The 25,660-nt window shown below is 37.5% G+C and overlaps 1 protein-coding gene across 3 annotated transcripts in view; it reads right to left on the bottom strand.

Annotated features, from left to right (window-relative positions):
- The window catches only part of PTPRR (protein tyrosine phosphatase receptor type R), a 381,027-nt gene that overhangs the window by 295,601 nt on the left and 59,766 nt on the right, over window positions 1-25,660 (bottom strand). For all 3 annotated transcript variants that reach the window (XM_061206587.1, XM_061206588.1, XM_061206589.1), the window contains exon 3: window positions 15,856-16,002. The gene's annotated coding sequence lies outside the window, so the exon portion shown is untranslated. The remainder of the gene's footprint in view (window positions 1-15,855; window positions 16,003-25,660) is intronic.

Raw genomic sequence — 25,660 nt, 5'->3', positions numbered from 1 at the left:
CATCAGCTACTTGATATTAGCCCAACAACTAAGAGTACAGTAACTGGCACTTTGCCTGAATCAATAAATGGTAGTGGCTACTTGCTGCTAGTAAATGATGGAAAAAAGGAAAGAAACCGTCTAACAATAGAAGTTGGCTTTACAAATTCAGACTACATTGTATAAAGTCATTAAATAGTATTCATGGTAGGAGGGTTGGAATAAAGTGAGAGACAGGGTGGGGATGAATTATGGATTGTTCTTTTGGCTTTTTTGTGTATTTTATGTTGCTTTTGTAATTAAAAAGAAAAAGGAAAGAAAAGGGGTTGAAAGCAAAAGCATAGCTATAAGGAACATTTTTAGGTTTATGTTTCTCACTGTTCTCTAAGTCTCAAATTCAAAATGCTCCAAAGTTTACAATATAACATTTTTGGTTCATTTAGTGTTTTAACTTCATTATAATACCATATACCTAGTGATTTCAGAAGAGATACATTTGCTCATATATAGATTTAGGGCTCAATCTATACGACTCCAATTTTCTCCACTCAAAGACAACTGATTTTTATTTCTTCTACAAACATATACCACATATTGTAATCACGACGAATATAGATATTTTGTATTCCTTTTTTTTCAATTAACATTTTTCGCGTTGCCCCATTGTCTCCATACTTAAAAATTTTCATGGCTGCTTAGTAATATTCTATCAAGAACTATGATCTTGTGTTTGCTGCCTTTGTGAAGCAATGTATAATTGTATAATTTCTGTATGTAAACTGAATGCTTGAGGTTTCAAAAAAAAAAAAAAAAAGAACTATGATCTTATCTGTCCATTCCTCTGAAGTGTAACATTTCGGGTCCTCCCACATTTTTACAAGGATGAACCAAATCCGGCTGCCACAAACGTTTTCACAACTATAACCTTTTTCTTCTTGTGAACTGTTGCCTTAGGATAAAAATTTTCAATGGTAGGGAAATATTTTCTGGTTCTTAAAATTTACTGTCAGATTGTTTTTCAAAATGACTCTACACATTTACAATGCCAATCTCCTGGCAGCTGCCACAGCTGCTTGATCTTCTGGCCCAAGCTCACAGGATCCCTATTATCATTTTAATTTTCATTTCTTTAATTACTAGCAGGTTTAAGCATTCTAATTTATATGTTTACTTTTTTATGTTTCCTCTTATAGCTCTGATATTTATAAATAAATGTAACCTTTTGAAATGTGACTGGAGAAAATAAAGTCCTTTTACTGTTGGCTTTTCTCTATTTGTGTTCAATTTAACCCAAAGTATTCATTCCACTTTTAAAGCGCCCCCCAAACGCCAAATGCCATAATTGGAGAACAAAAGTAGAAAACAAATATATAAATTGTTTTGTTTCTGTGTCATGCCACACTCAGGAAAGAAACTGAAGGCCTCAGTAGGTCCTTTCTCAACATTCTGAGACCTGATGGCACCAATTCAATAGTCTTCTGATGAAATTAGTTTTGGGGACATTCAAAACAGTCATACTCTGAACAACAGATTGGATTACTGACCAGGATCAACCCTTAATGGGCCAGTTCGTTTGGTTGTTATAGCAACAAAATTTGATTTGACATTCAGTTATTCAATCAATGGCTCAGCAATTGACCTGCAGACAGTACATTCTGTTGAGACTGAAGGCTGCCTTCCCTTCCTTGATAAACCTTATGCCAACATCCATTTGAAAATTTTCAGAGCTTAGTATTTCATCTGAAAAATTTCAGGGCTTAGTATTTCAAATTTGAAATGTGTTCTCCAACGCTTCCTGAAAAAGGTCTGAGCTCTTCCTTGAGACATTTGTGTCACCTTAAGTCAGAAATCCTAAAAGATGTACATGGGTGCACAACTGGATATAATACTATGCCACTTATTAGATCTGAACCTTGGGAAGCTGAGGGGATTTGATCTACTTTACTCAATTTTATAAGAGAACCAGAGAAGAAGGCTGCCCTGGAGAATCAAGCAGTTTCTCTTTTTTCTGGAGCTTCCTGAGTTTTACCCTGCCCTTCATTAATCATTCTGAAATTGACTCTTCCTCATGGCCCACTGAGTTAAATGGGATCAATCACAACATTTCAAAGTGTTGTAATGTCATATATATGTCAACACCGACCTAAGAGGTTACATATACTTTTACCATTTTGGGTAAATGCATTATAGATTGGTAACCCAATATGCTAGTAACCCCTTAGGGAAGTAAATATGGTATTTAACTGTAGCTCTAAAAGTAAAACTATACCTGCATATCCGTTTGTTCCACTTAAAAGAAGTTTTACCTTCTATCTTTAGCTAAATGTTACTTATACAACTACACAAAAAATGTATGACATTTTTCATCCAAGAACCTATTTTGAATCCAAATTAAAACTGTACATGTATGCATTTATGAAGACTTAGACTTAAAAAAAAGAAACTTAGGGGTGGGGGTGATGCTTGATTGAAGCCAACTTATGAGGTCTACCACCAGTAAAGAAGCTATAAATATTGTCTCCTGCTGCTTTTGTGGCAACATTAAAAAGTCTGTTGAACTGAATCTAATGTATCTTCCTGTGAGTTCTTCCACAAATTATGATACACATTGTCTGTAAGTATGTATATTCTATTTAAGAAAACAATGATCTAGATACATTTTGATTTTAATTTCTGAGCTTTTTCTGAGAGGTCACTTTATTTTTGCTAATCTTTGTACAAGAAGACAATGCTACCACCCATCAACCAATGTACAATATACATTTTGAGGGCATTTATTTGCTTTTCCAGTAGTAGGGATGGATTTGGTTTCTTACATATTATTCTACTTTCTGTTTCCAAGCAACAGTATACATGGGAGAAATGGTTAGAATTTAGAGCACAACAAAGCTAACTGACCCACAAAATGATTGAACCCAGAACACTGTCCTGTTCAGTTTGCCAAGTCAGTTTTCTGTTACATGGTAGCCTTTTGCATGGCAAGCTGGAGTTGGTTACTCAACCTCATTTCTTTAAATCAAGGAAGAACTAATGGTCACTTGTAAACAAGGTTGCTTCTTTCTACTTGCTTTGTTATTGACTATATGCCTGAACAATTTAGCAAATTTAATGAAGCAGTTTTTTAAAAAGAACTTTCTTCTAACCTTTTTCATAGTATCAAAAAGCTGGGAGGTTGGCTGATAACTCCTGACTTTGCTTGGATAAAGGTATTACATTATTACACTCTCATGCAAGAACTTTGTAGCTTGCTTTGTAGCCCAGAATACGGAACCAGGGAAAGTTCCTAGACAGACAGAAGTTTCCTAAATATGTGTCCCTATGTTTTTTTAAAGAACACATTACTTCTATTTTTTTTTTATAAACTAGTTTCAAACTGAGGTCACAGATAGTGTTTCAAGAATCAAGGTCATGTGGCTTAGGGCTTTAATTTTTGAGGCTGACATATTCCACAGATTGATACTGATCTCTCTCTCTCTCTCTCTTCCCCTCCTCCTTCTCCTCCCCTTCTTCCTCCTATTCCAATCTTTTCCCCCAAGCCCCTCTCTTAAAACTGTTTTTGGTATCAAATGTTTCCTTTTGGCTGTTCTTGCTGCATTTGGAATGAAGCTAACTCCATGATGGCCTTGGGATTGCCTATGGGGATTCACACAGGCTTGGGCAACCTCCCTGAACAGGATGATGAAAGCTCCCTCAAGCCTCTCTACTAGGGAGGGTCTCCTGGGCATCTACCCCACAAACTCCATCAAAGCACAAAATGCAGATCCCCAGTCAAATACCTGACTCTTTTCTTGAAGTTACCTACCTTTGTTCATCTCTTTCTGCTCCCTAGGGTAGAAGGTAAAAATTCATTTTTGTATAAATACTTTCATGGTCATTCTTTTCAGTTCTATATCCTTTCAAAGCTCCCTTCTTTGGATCTGGACCACTCCAAAAGAGTGGTGCCAGGGCATTTGATATGTATGGTTTACACTGTGACCATTTAACCATGCTATTCAGCTACTTATGTCAGCCATTAGTCTTATCAGTTTAGCTGACATTACCTTAAAGCTTTCAAATCTCGTTCAGCTTTAGTTATAGCTAATATAAAGAGAAGATTTGGACAGATATGAAATTCAGTGCTACAGATAAATGGATTCATTTAAGAGCTGAGCAGAAGATGACTTTCCAATAAATACCCTGTCTGTCCTAAATTCTCAATGAATTGTGGTGTGACCATGTAGGCGCGCACACTCTAAAATAACAAGGGTTACCATTTTTAAAACAAATGCATATGGATAATTCAGGATCAATAATCAAACATATTCTATTTCTGATATCTCAGAACACTGTCAGGAAAAGAAAGGGTTCATTTTGGAAAGAGACCTCACTTTTTTCCCTCACACTCTGATGATGAAAAACACTTGATCTTGGCTTTCTTGCCTGGAAAAAAAGAGCGCTTGTGCAGATTTGGATTTAAGTCCTGGCTCTGCCTCTAGTTGTTTGACCTTGAGCAAGTCACAACCTCCTTGTCTGTTTCTTCAATACTACGTGAGCAAAGTAGATTTTCATAACCCTTTCAGTGTAAAAAGTCTAGAGCTAATGCAAAACTGAAAGGATCCATCAATTCAGAAATAATTAAACCATTTTATTTTTCATTGTGCATTTGTGAAGCAGTCACACAACATGAGTTGGACTGGTATTAAGTAGAAGACCCAGCCTGAGTAAGCTTAGCCAGCACTAAGGTTAAAGGTGCGTTCAGTCAACCTCCTAAGAACTCATCAACCAGTGCTGTTCCACAAAGGCTCCTTCCAGAAACTTATCATAGGATGTTGTTCTCGAGAACCCATCAGTCTACCTGGGTTCTCCTAATAACAATGGCTAAGCAATCGTCACCTTTTATAACTTATTTCTGCAGTCAAGAAAGAAAAGCTACTGCATCCAAGACATCGTTTGGGCCAGTGTGGGAGATGCATTTATGGTCTACATTTTTAAAGATCAAACTTTGAAAGAGTCTTAGCAATAAAGCAGGCTATAGTACACATGCGAAAATATATTTTTCAATGGCAGGAAAAAAATTCCGTCTTTTACAATAGCAAAAATTGTGGAATCAGAATCTTTGATTAAAATTCAAATCCCTACAAAGCTTTTCATGTTTCTTATCACTTAAAAAAATCAGCAAACATTTTTGTTCAAGAGGTACATCTCTAACTCCAATAGAACCTGCATATTTTCCCCAACAACTGTATCAAAGCAATAGTGTTAGCCCGTCTGGGAATAAATAATACTCATTTTAAGCCTCATCATAGTCTTAAGCCAAATGATATTGCCAACAGCCCGATGAAGATTAGCTCTAATGGAGAAGAAATGACAGCCTGCAAAATTTCTTCTCAAGTTTCTTCCAATTGTCAGTGAGTCAAAACCACAGTCACTAATGCAACAGCTCAGAAAGAGAGGGGGAGTTGAAAAACTTCCAATAACTGTCAAAGAAAATCCTAGTCTTTCTTAAGTTTTTAAATTAAGTTTTACTCATGTCAACCCCATCAACAAAAAGGAATAAACTAAGATTGTGTTTATGTGACACCACAACAACTAGTCAATTAAGTTGGGAGTGAACTCAAATCTTTTGACTGACTCAATTTTATACTTTCAGTTTGCTATTTCAGTGTATTTAATTGGTCACAGTCTTAACATGGGCATATTCATTCAATAACATTCATGTGGCATTTGATCACTATTAACAACTTTCCTGGAGATCTAAGAATATATAATACAAAGGCTCTGAGTCCACTTAAGTGCATATTAATTTCTGAAAAGCATTTTTGCTTTGAGCTGTCACTGAGAAATCATGCAAATGAAACCAATGTAAAAATGGTGGTAAATATGGTATCCAAACAAATTAGGTCCAGATTAATTTAAACATTGCTAGGGTAGAAAGAACAAATCTTACTCCTTTGTTATTCAAAGATGAATATACACACATACACATGAAAAATGGTGAGTGTATCAATCATATCCTGTTGTAATTATAAAATTGTACTTTGAAGAATAAACCATAATGTTTTACATTGGCAGTTATAGTGATCAGAAGCAATATCTTCTTATTTACCAAATAAATTATTAGATAGGAATCATATTTCACCTATAACATTGCCTTGATGTACAATTTATATATGTGGCAGACTCTAAATATTAGCTGTATTTGGTCAAAAATAATATAATAATAAGTATTTATTTATTTCAAAGAAATTTTGTCTGGTCTAATGAAAAGAAATTTGAACATGGAGTCAAAATATTTGCAGGTCCTACCAGGCTTATTGCCTCCTAGCTGCTTGACCTTGGGAAGGTCATTAATCTACCTGAACTTTGGTTTCTTAATATGGAAATGAAAAAAAAAAAAAATCCGCTTCACAAGTTTGGATAAAAATTAAATAGTCAGAGGGAGGGGCAAGATGGCGGAAGAGTAAGACGCGGAGATCACCTTCCTCCCCACAGATACATGAGAAATACATCTACACGTGGAACTGCTCCTACAGAACACCCACTGAACGCTGGCAGAAGACGTCAGACCTCCCAAAAGGCAAGAAAATCCCCACGTACTTGGGTAGGGCAAAAGAAAAAAGAAATAACAGAGACAAAAGAATAGGGACGGGACCTGCACCAGTGGGAGGGAGCTGTGAAGGAGGAAAGGTTTCCACACACTAGGAAGCCCCTTCGTGGGCAGAGACTGCGGGTAGCAGAGGGGGGAAGCTTCGGAGCCACGGAGGAGAGCGCAGCCACATTGGTGCGGAGGGCAAAGCGGAGATTCCCGCACAGAGGAGCGGTGCCGACCAGCACTCACCAGCCCGAGAGGCTTGTCTGCTCAGCCGCCGGGGCGGGCGGGGCCTGGGAGCTGGGGCTCGGGCTTCGGTGCTAGCCGGGAGGGAGTCCGGGAAAAAGACTGCAGCTGCCAAAGAGGCAAGAGAATTTTTCTTGCCTCTTTGTTTCGCGGCGCGCAAGGAGAGGAGATTCAGAGCGCCGCCTAAACGAGCTCCAGAGACGGGCGCGAGCCGCGGCTATCAGCGCGGATCCCACAGCAACAGGGACGCAGAGGGAAAAACGGAGAGATTCCCGCACAGAGGCTCGGCGCCGAGCAGCACTCACCAGCCCGAGAGGCTTGTCTGCTCACCCGCCGGGGCGGGCGGGGGCTGGGAGCTGAGGCGCGGGCTTCGGTCGGATCCCAGGGAGAGGACTGGGGTTGGCTGCGTGAACACAGCCTGAAGGGTCTAGCGCACCACAACTAGCCGGGAGGGTGCACGAGAAAAAGTCTGCAGCTGCCGAAGAGGCAGGAGACTTTTTCTTGCCTCTTTGTTTCGCGGCGTGCAAGGAGAGGGGATTCAGAGCGCCACTTAAACGAACTCCAGAGACGGGCGCGAGCCGCGGCTATCAGCGCGGACCCCAGAGACGGGCATGAGACGCTAAGGCTGCTGCTGCCGCCACAAAACAGCCTGTGGGCGAGCACAGGTCATTCTCCACACCGCCCCTCCCAGGAGCCTGTGCAGCCTGCCACGGCCAGGCTCCCGTAATCCGGGGACAACTTCCCCGGGAGAGCGCACGGCGCGCCTCAGGCTGCTGCAACGTCACGCCGGCCTCTGCCGCCGCAGGCTCGCCCCGCCTCCTCCGTACCGCTCCCTCCCCCCGGCCTGACTGAGCCAGAGCCCCCAAATCATCTGCTCCTTTAACCCCGTTCTGTCTGGGCGGGGAACAGACGCCCTCAGGGGACCTACATGCAGAGGCGGGTCCAAATCCAAAGCTGAACCCCGGGAGCTGTACGAACAAAGAAGAGAAAGGGAAATCTCTCCCAGCAGCCTCAGAAGCAGCGGATTAAAGCTCCACAAACAACTTGATGTGCCTGCATCTGTTGAATACCTGAATAGACAACGAATCATCCCAAATTTAGGAGATGGACTTTGGGAGCAGGATATATTAACTTTTCCCCTTTTCCTTTTTTTTGTGAGTGTAGATGTGTATGCTTCTGGGTGAGATTTTGTCTGTATAGCTTTGCTCTCACCATTAGTCCTAGGGTTAGGTCCGTCCGTTTTTTTTTTTTTTTTTTGGCTTAAAAATTTTTTTTTTCCCTAATAAATGTTTTCTTAATAATTTTTTCCTTATTTTTTATTTTTAAAAAAAATTTTTAATAAGTTTTTTCATATTTTTTATTTTAAAAAATTATAAAATTTTTTTTCTTAATAAATTTTTTCTAAATAATTTTTTTCTTATTTTTAGTATAAAAAATTAATAAATCTATTTTTAAAAATTAAAAAAAATTTTTTTTCTTAATAAATTTACTCTTAATAATTTTTTTTCTTATTTTTTATTATAATTGCTTTATTTTATTTTATTTTATCCTCTTTTTTTCTTTCTTTCCATTTTTTCTCCCTTTTATTCTGAGCCGTGTGGATGAAAGGCTCTTGGTGCTCCAGCCAGGCATCAGGGCTGTGCCTCTGAGGTGGGAGAGCCAACTTCAGGACACTGGTCCACAAGAGACCTCCCAGCTCCACGTAATACCAAACGGTGAAAATCTCTCACAGATCTCCATCTCAACATCAAGACCCAGCTTCACTCAACGACCAGCAAGCTACAGTGCTGGACACCCTATGCCAAACAACTAGCAAGAGAGGAACACAGCCCCATCCATTAACAGAGAGGCTGCCTAAAATCATAATAAGGCCACAGACACCCCAAAACACACCACCAGACGTGGACGAACCCACCAGAAAGACAACATCCAGCCTCATCCACCAGAACACAGGCACTAGTTCCCTCCACCAGGAAACCTACACAACCCACTGAACCAACCTTAACCACTGGGGACAGATACCAAAAACAACGGGAACTACGAACCTGCAGCCTGTGAAAAGGAGACCCCAAACACAGTAAGATAAGCAAAATGAGAAGACAGAAAAACACACAGCAGATGAAGGAGCAGGGTCAAAACACACCAGACCTAACAAATGAAGAGGAAATAGGTAGTCTACCTGAAAAAGAATTCAGAATAATGATAGTAAGGATGATCCAAAGTCTTGGAAATAGAATAGACAAAATGCAAGAAACATTTAACAAGGACGTAGAAGAACTAAAGAGGAACCAAGAAACGATGACAAGCACAATAAATGAAATTAAAAATACTCTAGATGGGATCAATAGCAGAATAACTGAGGCAGAAGAACGGATAAGTGACCTGGAAGATAAAATGGTGGAAATAACTACTGCAGAGCAGAATAAAGAAAAAAGAATGAAAAGAACTGAGGACAGTCTCAGAGACCTCAGGGACAACATTAAACGCACCAACATTCGAATCATAGGGGTCCCAGAAGAAGAAGAGAAAAAGAAAGGGACTGAGAAAATATTTGAAGAGATTATAGTTGAAAACTTCCCTAATATGGGAAAGGAAATAGTTAATCAAGTCCTGGAAGCACAGAGAGTCCCATACAGGATAAATCCAAGGAGAAACACACCAAGACACATATTAATCAAACTATCAAAAATTAAATATAAAGAAAACATATTAAAAGCAGCAAGGGAAAAACAACAGATAACACACAAGGGCATCCCCATAAGGTTAACAGCTGATCTTTCAGCAGAAACGCTGCAAGCCAGAAGGGAGTGGCAGGATATACTTAAAGTGATGAAGGAGAAAAACCTACAACCAAGATTACTCTACCCAGCAAGGATCTCATTCAGATTTGATGGAGAAATTAAAACCTTTACAGACAAGCAAAAGCTGAGAGAGTTCAGCACCACCAAACCAGCTTTACAACAAATGCTAAAGGAACTTCTCTAGGCAAGAAACACAAGAGAAGGAAAACACCTACAATAACAAACCCAAAACATTTAAGAAAATGGGAATAGGAACATACATATCGATAATTACCTTAAATGTAAATGGATTAAATGCTCCCACCAAAAGACACAGACTGGCTGAATGGATACAAAAACAAGACCCATATATATGCTGTCTACAAGAGACCCACTTCAGACCTAGAGACACATACAGACTGAAAGTGAGGGGATGGAAAAAGATATACCATGCAAATGGAAATCAAAAGAAAGCTGGAGTAGCAATTCTCATATCAGACAAAATAGACTTTAAAATAAAGACAATTACAAGAGACAAAGACGGACACTATATAATGATCAAGGGATCGATCCAAGAGGAAGGTATAACAATTGTAAATATTTACGCACCCAACATAGGAGCACCTCAATACATAAGGCAAATACTAACAGCCATAAAAGGGGAAATCGACAGTAACACAATCATAGTAGGGGACTTTAACACCCCACTTTCACCAATGGACAGATCATCCAAAATGAAAATAAATAAGGAAACACAAGCTTTAAATGATACATTAAACGAGATGGACTTAATTGATATTTATAGGACATTCCACCCAAAAACAACAGAATACACATTTTTCTCAAGTGCTCATGGAACATTCTCCAGGATAGATCATATCTTGGGTCACAAATCAAGCCTTGGTAAATTTAAAAAAATTGAAATCGTATCAAGTATCTTTTCCGACCACAACGCTATGAGACTAGATATCAATTACAGGAAAAGATCTGTAAAAAATACAAACACATGGAGGCTACACAATACACTACTTAATAACGAAGTGATCACTGAAGAAATCAAAGGGGAAATCAAAAAATACCTAGAAACAAATGACAATGGAGACACGACGATCCAAAACCTATGGGATGCAGCAAAAGCAGTTCTAAGAGGGAAGTTTATAGCAATACAAGCCTACATCAAGAAACAGGAAACATCTCGAATAAACAACCTAACCTTGCACCTAAAGCAATTAGAGAAAGAAGAACAAAAAAACCCCAAAGCTAGCAGAAGGAAAGAAATCATAAAGATCAGATCAGAAATAAATGAAAAAGAAATGAAGGAAACAATAGCAAAAATCAATGAAACTAAAAGCTGGTTCTTTGAGAAGATAAACAAAATTGATAAACCATTAGCCAGACTCATCAAGAGAAAAAAGGAGAAGACTCAAATTAATAGAATTAGAAATGAAAAAGGAGAAGTAACCACTGACACTGCAGAAATACAAACGATCATAAGAGATTACTACAAGCAACTCTATGCTAATAAAATGGACAACCTGGAAGAAATGGACAGATTCTTAGAAATGCACAACCTGCCGAGACTGAACCAGGAAGAAATAGAAAATATGAACAGACCAATCACAAGCACTGAAATTGAAACTGTGATTAAAAATCTTCCAACACACAAAAGCCCAGGACCAGATGGCTTCACAGGCGAATTCTATCAAACATTTAGAGAAGAGCTAACACCTATCCTTCTCAAACTCTTCCAAAATATTGCAGAGGGAGGAACACTCCCCAACTCATTCTACGAGGCCACCATCACCCTGATACCAAAACCAGGCAAAGATGTCACAAAGAAAGAAAACTACAGGCCAATATCACTGATGAACATAGATGCAAAAATCCTCAACAAAATACTAGCAAACAGAATCCAACAGCACATTAAAAGGATCATACACCATGATCAAGTGGGGTTTATTCCAGGAATGCAAGGATTCTTCAATATACGCAAATCAATCAACGTGATACATCATATTAACAAATTGAAGGAGAAAAACCATATGATCATCTCAATAGATGCAGAGAAAGCTTTCGACAAAATTCAACACCCATTTATGATAAAAGTCCTGCAGAAAGTAGGCATAGAGGGAACTTTCCTCAACATAATAAAGGCCGTATATGACAAACCCACAGCCAACATTGTCCTCAATGGTGAAAAACTGAAACCATTTCCACTAAGATCAGGAACAAGACAAGGTTGCCCACTCTCACCACTATTATTCAACATAGTTTTGGAAGTGTTAGCCACAGCAATCAGAGACGAAAAAGAAATAAAAGGAATCCAAATCGGAAAAGAAGAAGTAAAGCTGTCATTGTTTGCAGATGACATGATACTATACATAGAGAATCCAAAAGATGCTACCAGAAAACTACTAGAGCTAATCAATGAATTTGGTAAAGTAGCAGGATACAAAATTAATGCACAGAAATCTCTTGCATTCCTGTATACTAATGATGAAAAATCTGAAAGTGAAATTAAGAAAACACTCCCGTTTACCATTGCAACAAAAAGAATAAAATACCTAGGAATAAACCTACCTAAGGAGACAAAAGACCTGTATGCAGAAAATTATAGGACACTGATGAAAGAAATTAAAGATGATACAAATAGATGGAGAGATATACCATGTTCTTGGATTGGAAGAATCAACATTGTGAAAATGACTCTGCTACCCAAAGCAATCTACAGATTCAATGCAATCCCTATCAAACTACCACTGGCATTTTTCACAGAACTAGAACAAAAAATTTCACAATTTGTATGGAAACACAAAAGACCCCGAATAGCCAAAGCAATCTTGAGAACGAAAAATGGAGCTGGAGGAATCAGGCTCCCTGACTTCAGACTATACTACAAAGCTACAGTAATCAAGACAGTTTGGTACTGGCACAAAAACAGAAATATAGATCAATGGAACAGGATAGAAAGCCCAGAGATAAGCCCACGCACATATGGTCACCTTATCTTTGATAAAGGAGGCAAGCATATACAGTGGAGAAAAGACAGCCTCTTCAATAAGTGGTGCTGGGAAAATTGGACAGGTACATGTAAAAGTATGAAATTAGAACACTCCCTAACACCATACACAAAAATAAACTCAAAATGGATTAAAGACCTAAGTGTAAGGCCAGACACTATCAAACTCTTAGAGGAAAACATAGGCAGAACACTGTATGACATAAGTCACAGCAAGATCCTTTTTGACCCAGGTCCTAGAGAAATTTCGGAAATAAAAACACAAATAAACAAATGGGACCTAATGAAACTTAAAAGCTTTTGCACAGCAAAGGAAACCATAAACAAGACCAAAAGACAACCCTCAGAATGGGAGAAAATATTTGCAAATGAAGCAACGGACAAAGGATTAATCTCCAAGATTTACAAGCAGCTCATGCAGCTCAATAACAAAAAAACAAACAACCCAATCCAAAAATGGGCAGAAGACCTAAATAGACATTTCTCCAAAGAAGAGATACAGATTGCCAACAGACACATGAAAGAATGCTCAACATCATTAATCATTAGAGAAATGCAAATCAAAACTACAATGAGGTATCATCTCACACCGGTCAGAATGGCCATCATCAAAAAATCTAGAAACAATAAATGCTGGAGAGGGTGTGGAGAAAAGGGAACACTCTTGCACTGTTGGTGGGAATGTAAATTGATACAGCCACTATGGAGAACAGTATGGAGGTTCCTTAAAAAACTAAAAATAGAACTACCATATGACCCAGCAATCCCACTACTGGGCATATACCCTGAGAAAACCATAATTCAGAAAGAGTCATGTACCAAAATATTCATTGCAGCTCTGTTTACAATAGCCAGGACATGGAAGCAACCTAGGTGTCCATCATCGGATGAATGGATAAAGAAGATGTGGCACATATATACAATGGAATATTACTCAGCCATAAAAAGAAATGAAATGGAGGTGTTTGTAATGAGGTGGATGGAGTTAGAGTCTGTCATACAGAGTGAAGTAAGTCAGAAAGAGAAAAACAAATACAGTATGCTAACACATATATATGGAATCTAAGGGGGAAAAAAAAAAAAAAAAGAGGTCATGAAGAACCTAGTGGCAAGATGGGAATAAAGACACAGACCTACTAGAGAATGGACTTGAGGATATGGGGAGGGGGAGGGGTGAGATGTGACAGGGTGAGAGAGTGTCATGGACATATATACACTACCAAATGTAAAATAGATAACTAGTGGGAAGCAGCCGCATAGCACAGGGAGATCAGCTCGGTGCTTTGTGACCACCTAGAGGGGTGGGATAGGGAGGGTGGGAGGGAGGGAGATGCAAGAGGGAAGAGATATGGCAACATATGTATATGTGTAACTGATTCACTTTGTTGTAAAGCAGAAGCTAGCACACCATTGTAAAGCAATTATACTTCAATAAAGATGTTTAAAAAAAAAAAAAAAAAAAACCCAATCCAAAAATGGACAGAAGACCTAAATAGACATTTCTCCAAAGAAGATATACAGATTGCCAACAAACACATGAAAGGATGCTCAACATTTCTAATCGTTAGAGAAACGCAAATCAGAAGTACAATGAGGTATCACCTCACACCTGTCAGAATGGTGATCATCAAAAAATCTACAAACAATAAATGCTGGAGAGGGTGTGGAGAAAAGGGAACCCTCTTGCACTGTTGGTGGGAATGTAAATTGATACATTCACTATGGAGAACAGTATGGAGGTTCCTTTAAAAACTAAAAATAGAACTACCATACGACCCAGCAATCCCACTACTGGGCATATATTCTGAGAAAACCATAATTCAAAAAGAGTCATGTACCAAAATGTTCATTGCAGCTCTATCTACAATAGCCAGGACATGGAAGCAACCTAAGTGTCCATCAACAGATGAATGGATAAAGAAGATGTGGCACATATATACAATGGAATATTACTCAGCCATAAAAAGGAACGAAACTGAGTTACTTGTAGTGAGGTGGATGGACCTAGAGTCTGTCATGCAGAGTGAAGTAAGTCAGAAAGAGAAAAACAAATACCATATGCTAACACATATATAAGCAAAGAAAAAAAAATGGCCAGAAGAACCTAGGGGCAAGACGGGAATAAAGATGCAGACCTACTAGAGAATGGACTTGAGGATATGGGGAGGGGGAAGGGTACGCTGGGGCAAAGTGAGAGAGCGGCATGGACATATATACACTACCAAACGTAAAATAGATAGCTAGTGGGAAGCAGCCGCATAGCACAGGGAGATCAGCTCTGTGCTTTGTGACCACCTAGAGGGGTGGGATAGGGAGGGTGGGAGGGACGGAGATGCAAGAGGGAAGAGATATGGGGACATATGTATATGTATAACTGATTCACTTTGTTATAAAGCAGAAACTGACACACCATTGTAAAGCAATTATACTCCAATAAAGATGTTAAAAAAAAAAGACTGTAAAAAAAAAAAAAAAAAAAATTAAATAGTCAGTGGACATAAAAAATGTATTATAGAATGATAAAGCACCATAAACTGTCATTATTATTTATAGTATGAAAGTGTAAATACTCAGTAAAAATAATTAGCAAAATGCCTACTATGTGCTACACTATATGTAAATCATTAGTCTTTACAGTTATCTTGCATAATGGGAGGTTTTAATGCACATTTTTAAGAAGTTGATAGATTAAGCAGGCAGAAACAATTAAACCTTAAAAATATAGAAGAGAAGATGGGAACAACACAAATAACAAGTTTTATCTAGTGAATGTGCGTGTGTCTGTGTGTCTAACAGTATTCAACATGGGCAGAATGCATATTTTCATCCAGAACACACCATGCATTTACAAAAGGTGACCGCACCCTGGGCCATAAGACATGTCTTAACAAATGTCAAAAAAAGTTTATTACAGTCATAGTATCTAACCAAGATGTGATTTAATTAGAAATCAGGGGGAAAAAGTAAGTGTGTTAGTTTTCCATTGGTGTGTAACAAATTACCACAGACTTAGCTGCTCAAAACAGCACTTATGTATTATCTCGTAGTTCTGTATGGCAGAAGTCTGAGGGGGCTTGAATGGTTTTTCTGCTCAGGATCTCCCAAGACTGTCATCTACATGTGGGCTGGGCTGAACTCTGATCTGGAGGCTCTGGGGAAGAACTTGCTTCTGAATTAGTCAGGATCCTCCAGAGAAACAGAACCAATAGGATGCAAATACACAGATATATACAAGAGGAGATTTACTACAGAATTTAACTCACGTGGCTACGGAGGCCGAGAAGTCCACAATTGTCCATCTGTAGGCTGGAGATCCAGCAAAACTGGTGGTGTAATTACTCCAAGTCCACAAGCCCGAAGAGGAGGAGCACCAGTGTCTACCGTTCAATAAGATTGTGTAGATAGAAAATCTAAACAATAAATTATTAGAATTAATAGGATAGCTACCGAGTTTGGGGAATGAAAAATAAATGTAGAAAATTATTGTATTTCTACATATCAGCAACAACGGAAGAATTAGATGCTGAAATTTTAAAAATGTATCACTTAGTCACAAAAACATAAAATAGCTACAAATTTAATATACACAAAATCTTCTGAAGAAAATTTTTAAACTTTGACTTTTAAAAAGGCCTAACAAATAGATAGATATCCCACGTTGATTGATTGGGAGACTCAATAAAATAAATATTTCCATTATTCCCAAATCGATGTTTTATGCAATTTTAATCAAAATCTCATCAGATACTCTTTGGTAAAAGTGATAATATGATTCTAAAATTTATATGAAAGCAATGTATATACCTAAGATGACACTGAAAGAGAATAAGATGTGACTACTTACTCTTCAGGTACTTAGAATACTTATAAAGCTATAATAATTAAAGCAGTGCAGTACAGAGCATAGAGAGACAAATAAACCAGTGTAACAGAGTCTGTTATTTCTAAATGGACATGATATATGACAGAGGTGCAGACCAGTAAAGATGACCAATAAATATATGGTACTGGAGCAACTAGTTATCCATATGGGGGGATAAAGTAATGGGATTCCTACCTCGTACCGTAGACAAAAAAAAATTCCACTTTGATTAATGATCTAAATGGGACAAATATAAACCTTAATATAGAAGAATATCCTTGATTTTGAAATATGCAGGATTTCTTTGAAGAAAATAAAAAGTACAAAACAGAATGTTATTTAAAAAACTGGCACATATATGAACCATGTAACAATTCATATCTTATCCTACTATCATCATATTTTGGTCAACTTTGGGAACAGGCATGGTGCCAGAAGCAACTTCCTTACTTCAGCCTCTTCTCCTTGGCCATGCCAGCAGTGCATCAGGACCAAGCTAGAATAAAATACAGATGCTGAAGAGAGTTTTAGAAGAGACTGCAGAACATAAGAATGTGGACAAAGAGAAAGGAGGAAACCAGAGGAAAGTTCAAGGGGAGAAGCTGCCCTTCTGTTCAAGCCCCTTTTAGCCCTTTAGGAGCTCATCAGGTCCCAAGGGTGGTTCACCATTGGAGGGGTCTATGTGTACATTATGGCCCATTTGAATCTAGACTAGAGGACTTCAGAAAAAGTCACTGCCCTTTCATTATTTGAAAAGGAAGTCATATGAACATTGATTTTACTTCTTAATTTATGTGTTAGTCATGTGAATACAAATCAGTGCCTGCAATACTGTGTGTAAAAGTAGTGCATGAACTTTGCCAGAAATTGTACTTGTAATCTTCTATTCAACCTGGAACAACACAGGTTGATAGTTTGCATTGATAATCACAACATCCAACACACTCCACTGAGCAAAATTTATTAATTTCTCTATGCTGAATGAGACAGATAGAAACCAATTCAAGTTTGGGGTTTTTTTTTTTTATTAAAAAATATTTTCTCCACTTTAGAGAGTCAACCTTTTTAAAGACACACTATAGAAATGTGCTCTCAGGGGTGATCATTAGGAGTATAAAAGTAGCTAAATAACATATAAAATGATAGAAAGTAATTTGAAATGATCTCAAATATTTGAAATAAGGTTAACTGGAAAATATATAAAAGTTAAATAACTGTTATTCAGGAAAAACAAACTGCAATGGCTCTTAACATTGTTGCTACTAACATTTATTGAACAGTTTGTTTATTAGAGGTTTCACACAGATTTTGATTTTCAAGGGTAACATCTGGAGAAATGTCATTTTGCCCAGCCTAAACTCTGTAAGCCAAAATACCACTTCTCTCTGAAGGCAGCTCTCAAAATCACAGTCATAATTACCAGTAGGAAATCATTATTCTCTTGGGACTGGACTTTGTATATCTAACCACTTCAGGTACAGCAAATATCTCACCACTGCATGGATTTATAAACTAAGAACGACATGTGCAAGACACAAAAACAGAAAGACAGAGAATTCTGACAGGTGAACTGTCCAGTCACATTTTATTTCCTTTTCTCTTATCAATGCCAAAAATCATACAACAGATACATACTCAGTACAAGTAAAATTTATCCATGGACACCATTCTCATAGAAACAACTATCAAATGACCTCATGTTATAGAATAACATATCACCAGTAATGAAGGAAGCATGGATTGTCAGCAATTGCTTACGCCTACTGAAATATCCAAGGGTAGTATTGGATTATTGTAATATTTTGAGAATATTCTTTTTAATTAAAAGTGAAATATTGGCTCTCCTCTTAAAATATGTATCACAGCATATTTGGAAACAATGTTATAGGAAAGTGATTCCAGATGTTCTCTGAGAAGTCATGAAAGCCCATTTGAGAAATACTGATATACAGTGATGTGTGTGTGTGTGAGCTAAATCTATGTGTATACATACATTCATGTATATCATATACAGACAGACACACACACACACTCATACACGATGACAAGAAAATAAACCAGAGTAAATGTGGAAATTTGGGGAAAGAAATTGATAACTCTCCATAAACAATTTGTTAAAGTAAATCACTGAACTTAATGGTTGACATGAAACACACAAGGGAGCAATTAGGTAGAGTGATGCAAAGGCAAATAAATAAGACCAAACTTCATGTAAATATAATGCATTTCAGTGTTGCTGATAAGTTTCAAGAAAAGTTAGCTTGACTAGTTAAATCTCAGGAAGGAGAAGTATTATGACCATCTTCAGAATCCAGATGGAGCTACAAGCTCCATTTTTCTGTTCACAAACCAAGAGTAAATGTGGTGAACATGAAGCAGTAGATTTAAGTAGATCCTTAGAACAAATATTAAGGTTTAATGTTTTTCTAAAAGAATTAGTTAATAGAAGAAATAAAATATAACACTTTTTTTCAACGAAGTAGTAAAAGACAGTGAATTAAAATTTTAAGTTAAATATTTAATTATCTTCTTGAACATTCATTTTCCAAATCCTGAGAAACAATGCTTATTGATTTTTTTCTGACTATGAAAGCAACAACTATCTCTTTGCAGAAAATTTAGATAAATAAAGAGAAATAAAATCTCAATTCAACCCTCTGTAGGTGGAAATACCAAGACAATAAATAAATTGTACATAAACTGGAATAAAAATAAGTTTGTAAATATATAAATTGAAAAGAAACAAAGTCATTTACCTAGAACTTTGTGAACTAGAGTTCAGTAAGGTAACCACATAGAAAATGAGCAAAGAAAAATTAGTAGCTTTCCATCACACACAAACACACACAAAGATTAGATATTTTTAGATTTCATTTTAAAAAAGCAATAAAAACTTTATTGAATTATAAGTAAAAAATTGTGCAACAAGTTATGATAATCTATAAAACGTTACTGAAGCATCTAAAGAAAAACTTAAGTAGAAAGTAAACTATATTTATGGATAGGAATGCTCAATATTGTAAATATTTTAATAACCCAAATTAGTCTACAAGTTAAATAAAATAGCAACCAAAATCCTCGCAAGAATTTCTTGGAACTTGATAAAGTGATTTTAAAATTCATATGGAGGAGCAAATGCTTAAGAATAACCAGGACAATCTTAAAAAGGAAGAAAGCAATTGTGTGATGCATTCAACTAGATATCAGAACAAAGTATAGAGCTAAAATTAAAATAGTGACAAAGCAGCATGCATGATATAGCACAAAATGGATTAATCATATATACCGGAGTGAAGTTCTGAACTTTTCATTCTGGAAATACGGAAAATCCGGAATTTTACTAAGGTACATGTGGTAATTTAATGTATGATAAAGGCCAGCATTACAAACCAGTGGGAAATGATAATGAACTCAATGTTTTGGGTAAATGAAAAGGTATAGAAGTAGAGTCCTATCTCAAATCATTAAATAAAATAAATTTCAGCTCATCTAGAAACCTAAATGAAAATATTAAGTATTAGTAATGAATATGGTGGAGTGTTTATGGTCTGGGAGGAAAGAAGGCCTTAATTAGCAAAACACAAAAAACAAATGCCATAGAGGAAAAGATTGACAAGTTTGTCTAAATCGAAACTAAAAGTAAAGTGAAAGAGTAATCATTACCTTGGGAGCTCATATTTGCAATATGTATAACAGATAACCAATTAATATCCAGGAAAATGTGAGTGTATTACATAATTTATATGTATATACCCTTCAAAATCAATAAGCTAGAGACAAACAACCCAGCAGAAAAATGGGCAAGGGATATAAACAGATAACAAGAGGAGACTTAACTGACCAATAAACATAAAAATATGTTCTGTTTTGCTGACAGTCAGAAAAATAGAAATTAAAATAAAATGATTTATCAGTTTTTGATCTCACAGGGAGGCAAAATGTAAAATTTTAATAATATCCACTGTCAACAAGGGTGTAAGGCAACATGTGCTCTTTGCAGAGCAGATGGGAGTGTGAATCAGCACAGCCATTTGGGTGGACAACTTGGGAGGCTCTGTTAAAAGTGAAAATGTGCAAACCTTAGCTTTGTTTACAGAACAAAAAATTGGAAACAAGTTGAATGGCCATTACTAAGCAGAGGGGAACTATGGAATGAAGTAGATTTTTATATACTAGCATGACAAATGTCTTAAGTCATGCTTAAGTAAACAAGGAGAACAAAAGATCAAAATAAACAAAAAAAGAAGATTGCAAATTACTACATTACAGTATGATATTTTGGAAAAAATACAATGAAAATCAAAACTGTGTAATTTTACAAATGTAAATACAAGAAAAAGTTCTAGATATACGCCCATGAACTTCATAACAATGTTACTCCTATGAAGGAGGAAGGGACCAGGACAGAAAAGGGCCAAATATGGAGAGAGACTATATCCTGGGATGTCTGGGACAGTTCATATATATTCTTATTTTAATCACTGGTTGACTTACCTCTACTCAAATTGCTTTCCATTCACACCACCAGTCTATATTTTTGGAGCAATAATAACAATAAATACCATTCATAAAACTGTGCCAGGCATTATTCTAAAACTGCCAGATTAATTTATGTATGTTCCATATAGAGATTGTGCTTTTCAAGATGGCTACAATAAGATTTCTCATTCCACATCCCCTTCATACAATGTGACACTTACATCCATCCCACTGAGAGGTGGGATCTATGTTCCCTTCCTGTGAATCTGAGTGGGTCTATGACTACAGTGGAAGTGACACAATGTAGCTTCCAAGATTCTCGGGATATGTGCTCTTGAAATCCAGCTACCATGCTATAAGGAAGCCCAGGTTACGTGAAGAGGCCACATCTAGCAGTTCCAGGTAAAATCCCAGCTGATTTGTATCAAGTATCTATTGCTTCATGATAAATCACCCCCAAATTTAGTGGCTTACAACAATAATCATTTTATTATTATCTCTCATGATTTGAGGGGTTGACTTGGCTCAGCTGGTAGTTCTTACCCAGGATCTCTCATGCATTTGCAGTCAGAAAATGCCTGGGCTAAAATCATCTCAAAGGCTTCCTCACTTACAGTAGCTATTGGCTGAGACCTCATCTACGGCTGTCTGCTGGAGCACCTAAATGTTTAGGCTTCCTCATGGTGTCTGGGTTCTAAGAGTGAGCATCCCAAAAGAAAGCCAGACAGAGGCTGTATAGCTGTTTATGTCCCAGCCTTGAAAGTCACATAACTTCACTTGTGTCATACTTTATTGGTTGAGTCAGTCACAGAGTTCTTCCCAGTGTCAGGGGGAAGAGATACAGATTCCAACTCTTGGAGAGGAAGTAGCAAAAAATCACACTATAAGAACAGGTGAGATGAGAGATGTTATTCCAGCCATCTTGGGAAAATATTGGGTTGGCCAAAATTTTCGTTCGTTTTTTTCCATAAGATCTTACAGAAAAACCTAAATGAACTTTTTGGCCAAGCCAATACAATTTGCCACAGTTCACAACAATGCTATTATCATGTCCATTTACAAATGAGAAAACGGAGGCACAAAAAAGTAAGTTAACTTGCTCACAGACACATACATAGTATGCATGAGAGCTAAGATTTAAATCAGGCAGTCTGATTCCAGGCAGTCTAAATTTTTGACCTCTAATCTATGCCATGCTATCTCTCTCTAATAAAGCACATTCTTGTGTGAGTGTGTATGAGAGAATTTAATTTTATCACACTTAATAAATCCTAAGATGACATAAAACATTTATAACTGGTCCTGGTACATATAGGCTTTCAATAAATATTAGTTATTTCCTACCTGGAAGATGGGGATTCTTGCTATAACATGTATGGATGGAGAGTGAGGGGAAGAGGCATGAAGAAGAAGAAGGGACGTTCCAGGTAAAGAAGAGTAGTATTAAATTGGTTTCAAGAATAGATGAGTTTTCAGCCATAAGAAAGAATGACATAATGCCATTAACAGCAACATGGATAGACCCAGAGATTATCATATGAAGTGAAGTAAACCAGACAGACAAAGACAAATATCATATGTTATCACTTATATGTGGAATCTAAAAAAATGATACAAGTGAACTTATTTACAAAACAGAAATAGACTCACAGACATAGAAAACAAACTTATGGTTACCAAAGGGGGAAGAGGGGAGGGATAAATTAGGAGGTTGGGATTAACATATACACACTACTATATATAAAATAGATAATCAACAAGGACCTACTGTATAGCACAGGAATCTACTCAATACTCTGTAATAACCTATTATATAATGGATTCCACTGGAATCTTGCTGCCAGCCCTCTGCTCAGCCCTTCCTAAAAATAGGGGACCTTTTCTTACACACCCCCAGAGAGAGGAGGGACTGTCACACTGGTGCTGAGGGACCCAGGGGCTGCTGGAGTCCTTATTCCTTTCCAGAGCCATCCATCCCTAGAAAAGCACAGAACCTGAGCGCTGGGCCAAGTCCCTGGTCTTTTCTTACAGTTCACAGAGGCTTTTTAACCAATCTAATCCCAGGAAAGAAGATGCAGCAAAGCTAGAATGTGAATATAACTTTAGTGGACCAATAATAAAATGCAAGAAGCCCAATGGTGAGAAAAGTGAATTCTCTCAATATTGCTTCCTGTTTTCTTCATGTCCCTCCAGGGAAAACTACTTTATTGCTTAATTTCTGCCTTTTTCCCCTCATACATGCACTTTTGGGCCTTTTTTTTAATAGGTGGGAAAAAAATACCACCCCACAAACCTGTATTTAAAAAGAAACAGAAATGACCGTGTGAAATTTGCCTCTGTCCAAACATTTCATCCATGTCTGTGTGAAGCTGTCCGTTCACCTTTCTGTATGGGGTGGTTGTCTTTTCTGGTCTGTTTTGGTCCCCTCCTTCGTGGACTTGTGCTTGGGATCAAATCTTTCTGGCCCATTATGATTTTGAACATTTGACTCGGACCACAAGAGAATCTTTCTCCTGATGACGCAAATAAAAGTATAAGTTTTAAAAAACCTATAATGGAAAAGAATCTGAATGTATGTATGTTTACTGAATTACTTTGCTGTACACCTGAAACTAACACATTATAAATCAACTATACTTCAATAAAAAAAAAAAAGAACAGATGAGTTTTGATTCCTTCATGGAAGTTTTCAGTAGGCTGAAACACTACCTAGTACAGCCAGAAGCAACTTTGGGTGTATTGGTCAGGGAAAAGGAGATGGACATCTCTTAAGCACTTATGTTGTGTCAGGCACTGAGACAGCTGCTGAACATTCATCATCTATTTCAAGAGAAGAAATGGAAGGTTTCTAACTGGAAGAGATTTTGGTAGTATATGCACAATTTAAATTCAAGACAAAGAAAATCAGGGGATTTTATATTTCGTCAACACCAATAAAACTTTTCTTGATCCTACCAGCAAGAATTAATATCTTCTATAGACTTTATGGCACTTTATTTGTACCACTATAATTGCAGTGTTTTTAATATTGGCATTTATCTATAGCTTGCTCACTCTCAGAGACCCCCAAATAAGCTTTGCTCATCTTCCTGTTGCCTATAGGAAGGCAACATCTTGAATATAGTTAGGGCAGGTGTAAAAGAAATTAAAAATTGAGTAAAATGCTTGGTTTCGAGCATGAACTTGCATGTTCAAATAATATATTATTTCTGGTACAGAAGAGCAAGTTACCATAATTCAAAAAGAGTCATGTACCACAATGTTCATTGCAGCACTATTTACAATAGCCAGGACATGGAAGCAACCTAAGTGTCCATCAACAGATGAATGGATAAAGAAGATGTGGCACATATATACAATGGAATATTACTCAGCCATAAAAAGAAATGAAATTGAGTTATTTGTAGTGAGGTGGATGGGCTTAGAGTCTGTCATACAGAGTGAAATAAGTCAGAAAAAGAAAAACAAATACTGTATGCTAACACATATATACGGAATCTAAAAAAATAATAATAAAAAAGGTTCTGAAGAACCTAGGGGCAGGACAGGAATAAAGACGCAGACGTAGACAATGGACTTGAGGACACCGGGAGGGGGAAGGGTAAGCTGGGACGAAGTGAGAGGGTGGCATTGACATCTATACACTACCAAATGCAAAATAGATACCTAGTGGGAAGCAGCTGCATAGCACAGGTGCAACGACCTAGAGGGGTGGGATAGGGAAGGTGGGAGGGAGACGCAAGAGGGAGGGGGTATGGGGATATATGTATACATATAGCTGATTCACTTTGTTACTCAGAAACTAACACAACATTGTAAAGCAATTATACTCCAATAAAGATGTTAAAAAAAAATAAAATAAGTTATGTCTAATTGATTACATTGTTGTTCAAAAAAAAAAAAGAGCAAGTTACTAACTTACGTAATTGTATTCTGCCAATAACAAGCTTACTTAAAAAAACTTGACTTGCAATTCATAGTACTGGCTGGAAATTTATGGCACATTCTGCACTACCAGATGTGTAAAAGTGCCATCAGGTGGTAATTTATTCAAACTACAGACACAATTCCTGACATCCTGAAGTCTTGATGATTCAGTGCTAGGTATCTTAGGTTTTCTTACCTTCTCCCTCCCTCCCTCCCTCGCTCCCTCCCTCCTTCCCTTCCTCCCTCCCTCCCTCCTTAGTATAAACTGCTACTGACAATGAGTATAAATTCTAGAAAAAAAGAAAAACAGATTGAGGTGTTGCAACAAAGGTTGACTCAAGAAAAATCATTCCATGGGATTTGTATAGATACTCAACATAGACGGAGACTCTCCTCCACACTGTGAGACCCAGTAATAGTACCATTACTAATGTAATGGCACCTCTTTCTTTGGCCTGAATTCAAACACAGTATGAAATCTAAAGATGATTTCCTCATCTCTGTTACCAATGAAATAGTTTGTGGGCTATTTAAAATACATAATAGGGGCTTCCCTGGTGGCACAGTGGTTAAGAATCCGCCTGCCAACGCAGGGGACACAGGTTCAATCCTTGGTCCAGGAAGATCCCACATGCCGCGGAGCAACTGAGCCCGTGCGCCACAACTACTGAGCCTGTGCTCTAGAGCCTGCAAGCCACAACTACTGAGCCCACGTGCCACAACTACTGAAGCCCATGCGCCTAGAGCCCATGCTCCGCAACAAGAGAAGCCACCACAATGAGAAGCCTGTGCACCGCAAC

This window comes from Eubalaena glacialis, chromosome 11 (assembly GCF_028564815.1).
Source record: "Eubalaena glacialis isolate mEubGla1 chromosome 11, mEubGla1.1.hap2.+ XY, whole genome shotgun sequence".
Taxonomy (NCBI): Eukaryota; Metazoa; Chordata; class Mammalia; order Artiodactyla; family Balaenidae; genus Eubalaena; species Eubalaena glacialis.
The sequence above is the reverse complement of the archived record's forward strand: the minus strand, read 5'-3'. Positions and strand labels throughout refer to the sequence as shown.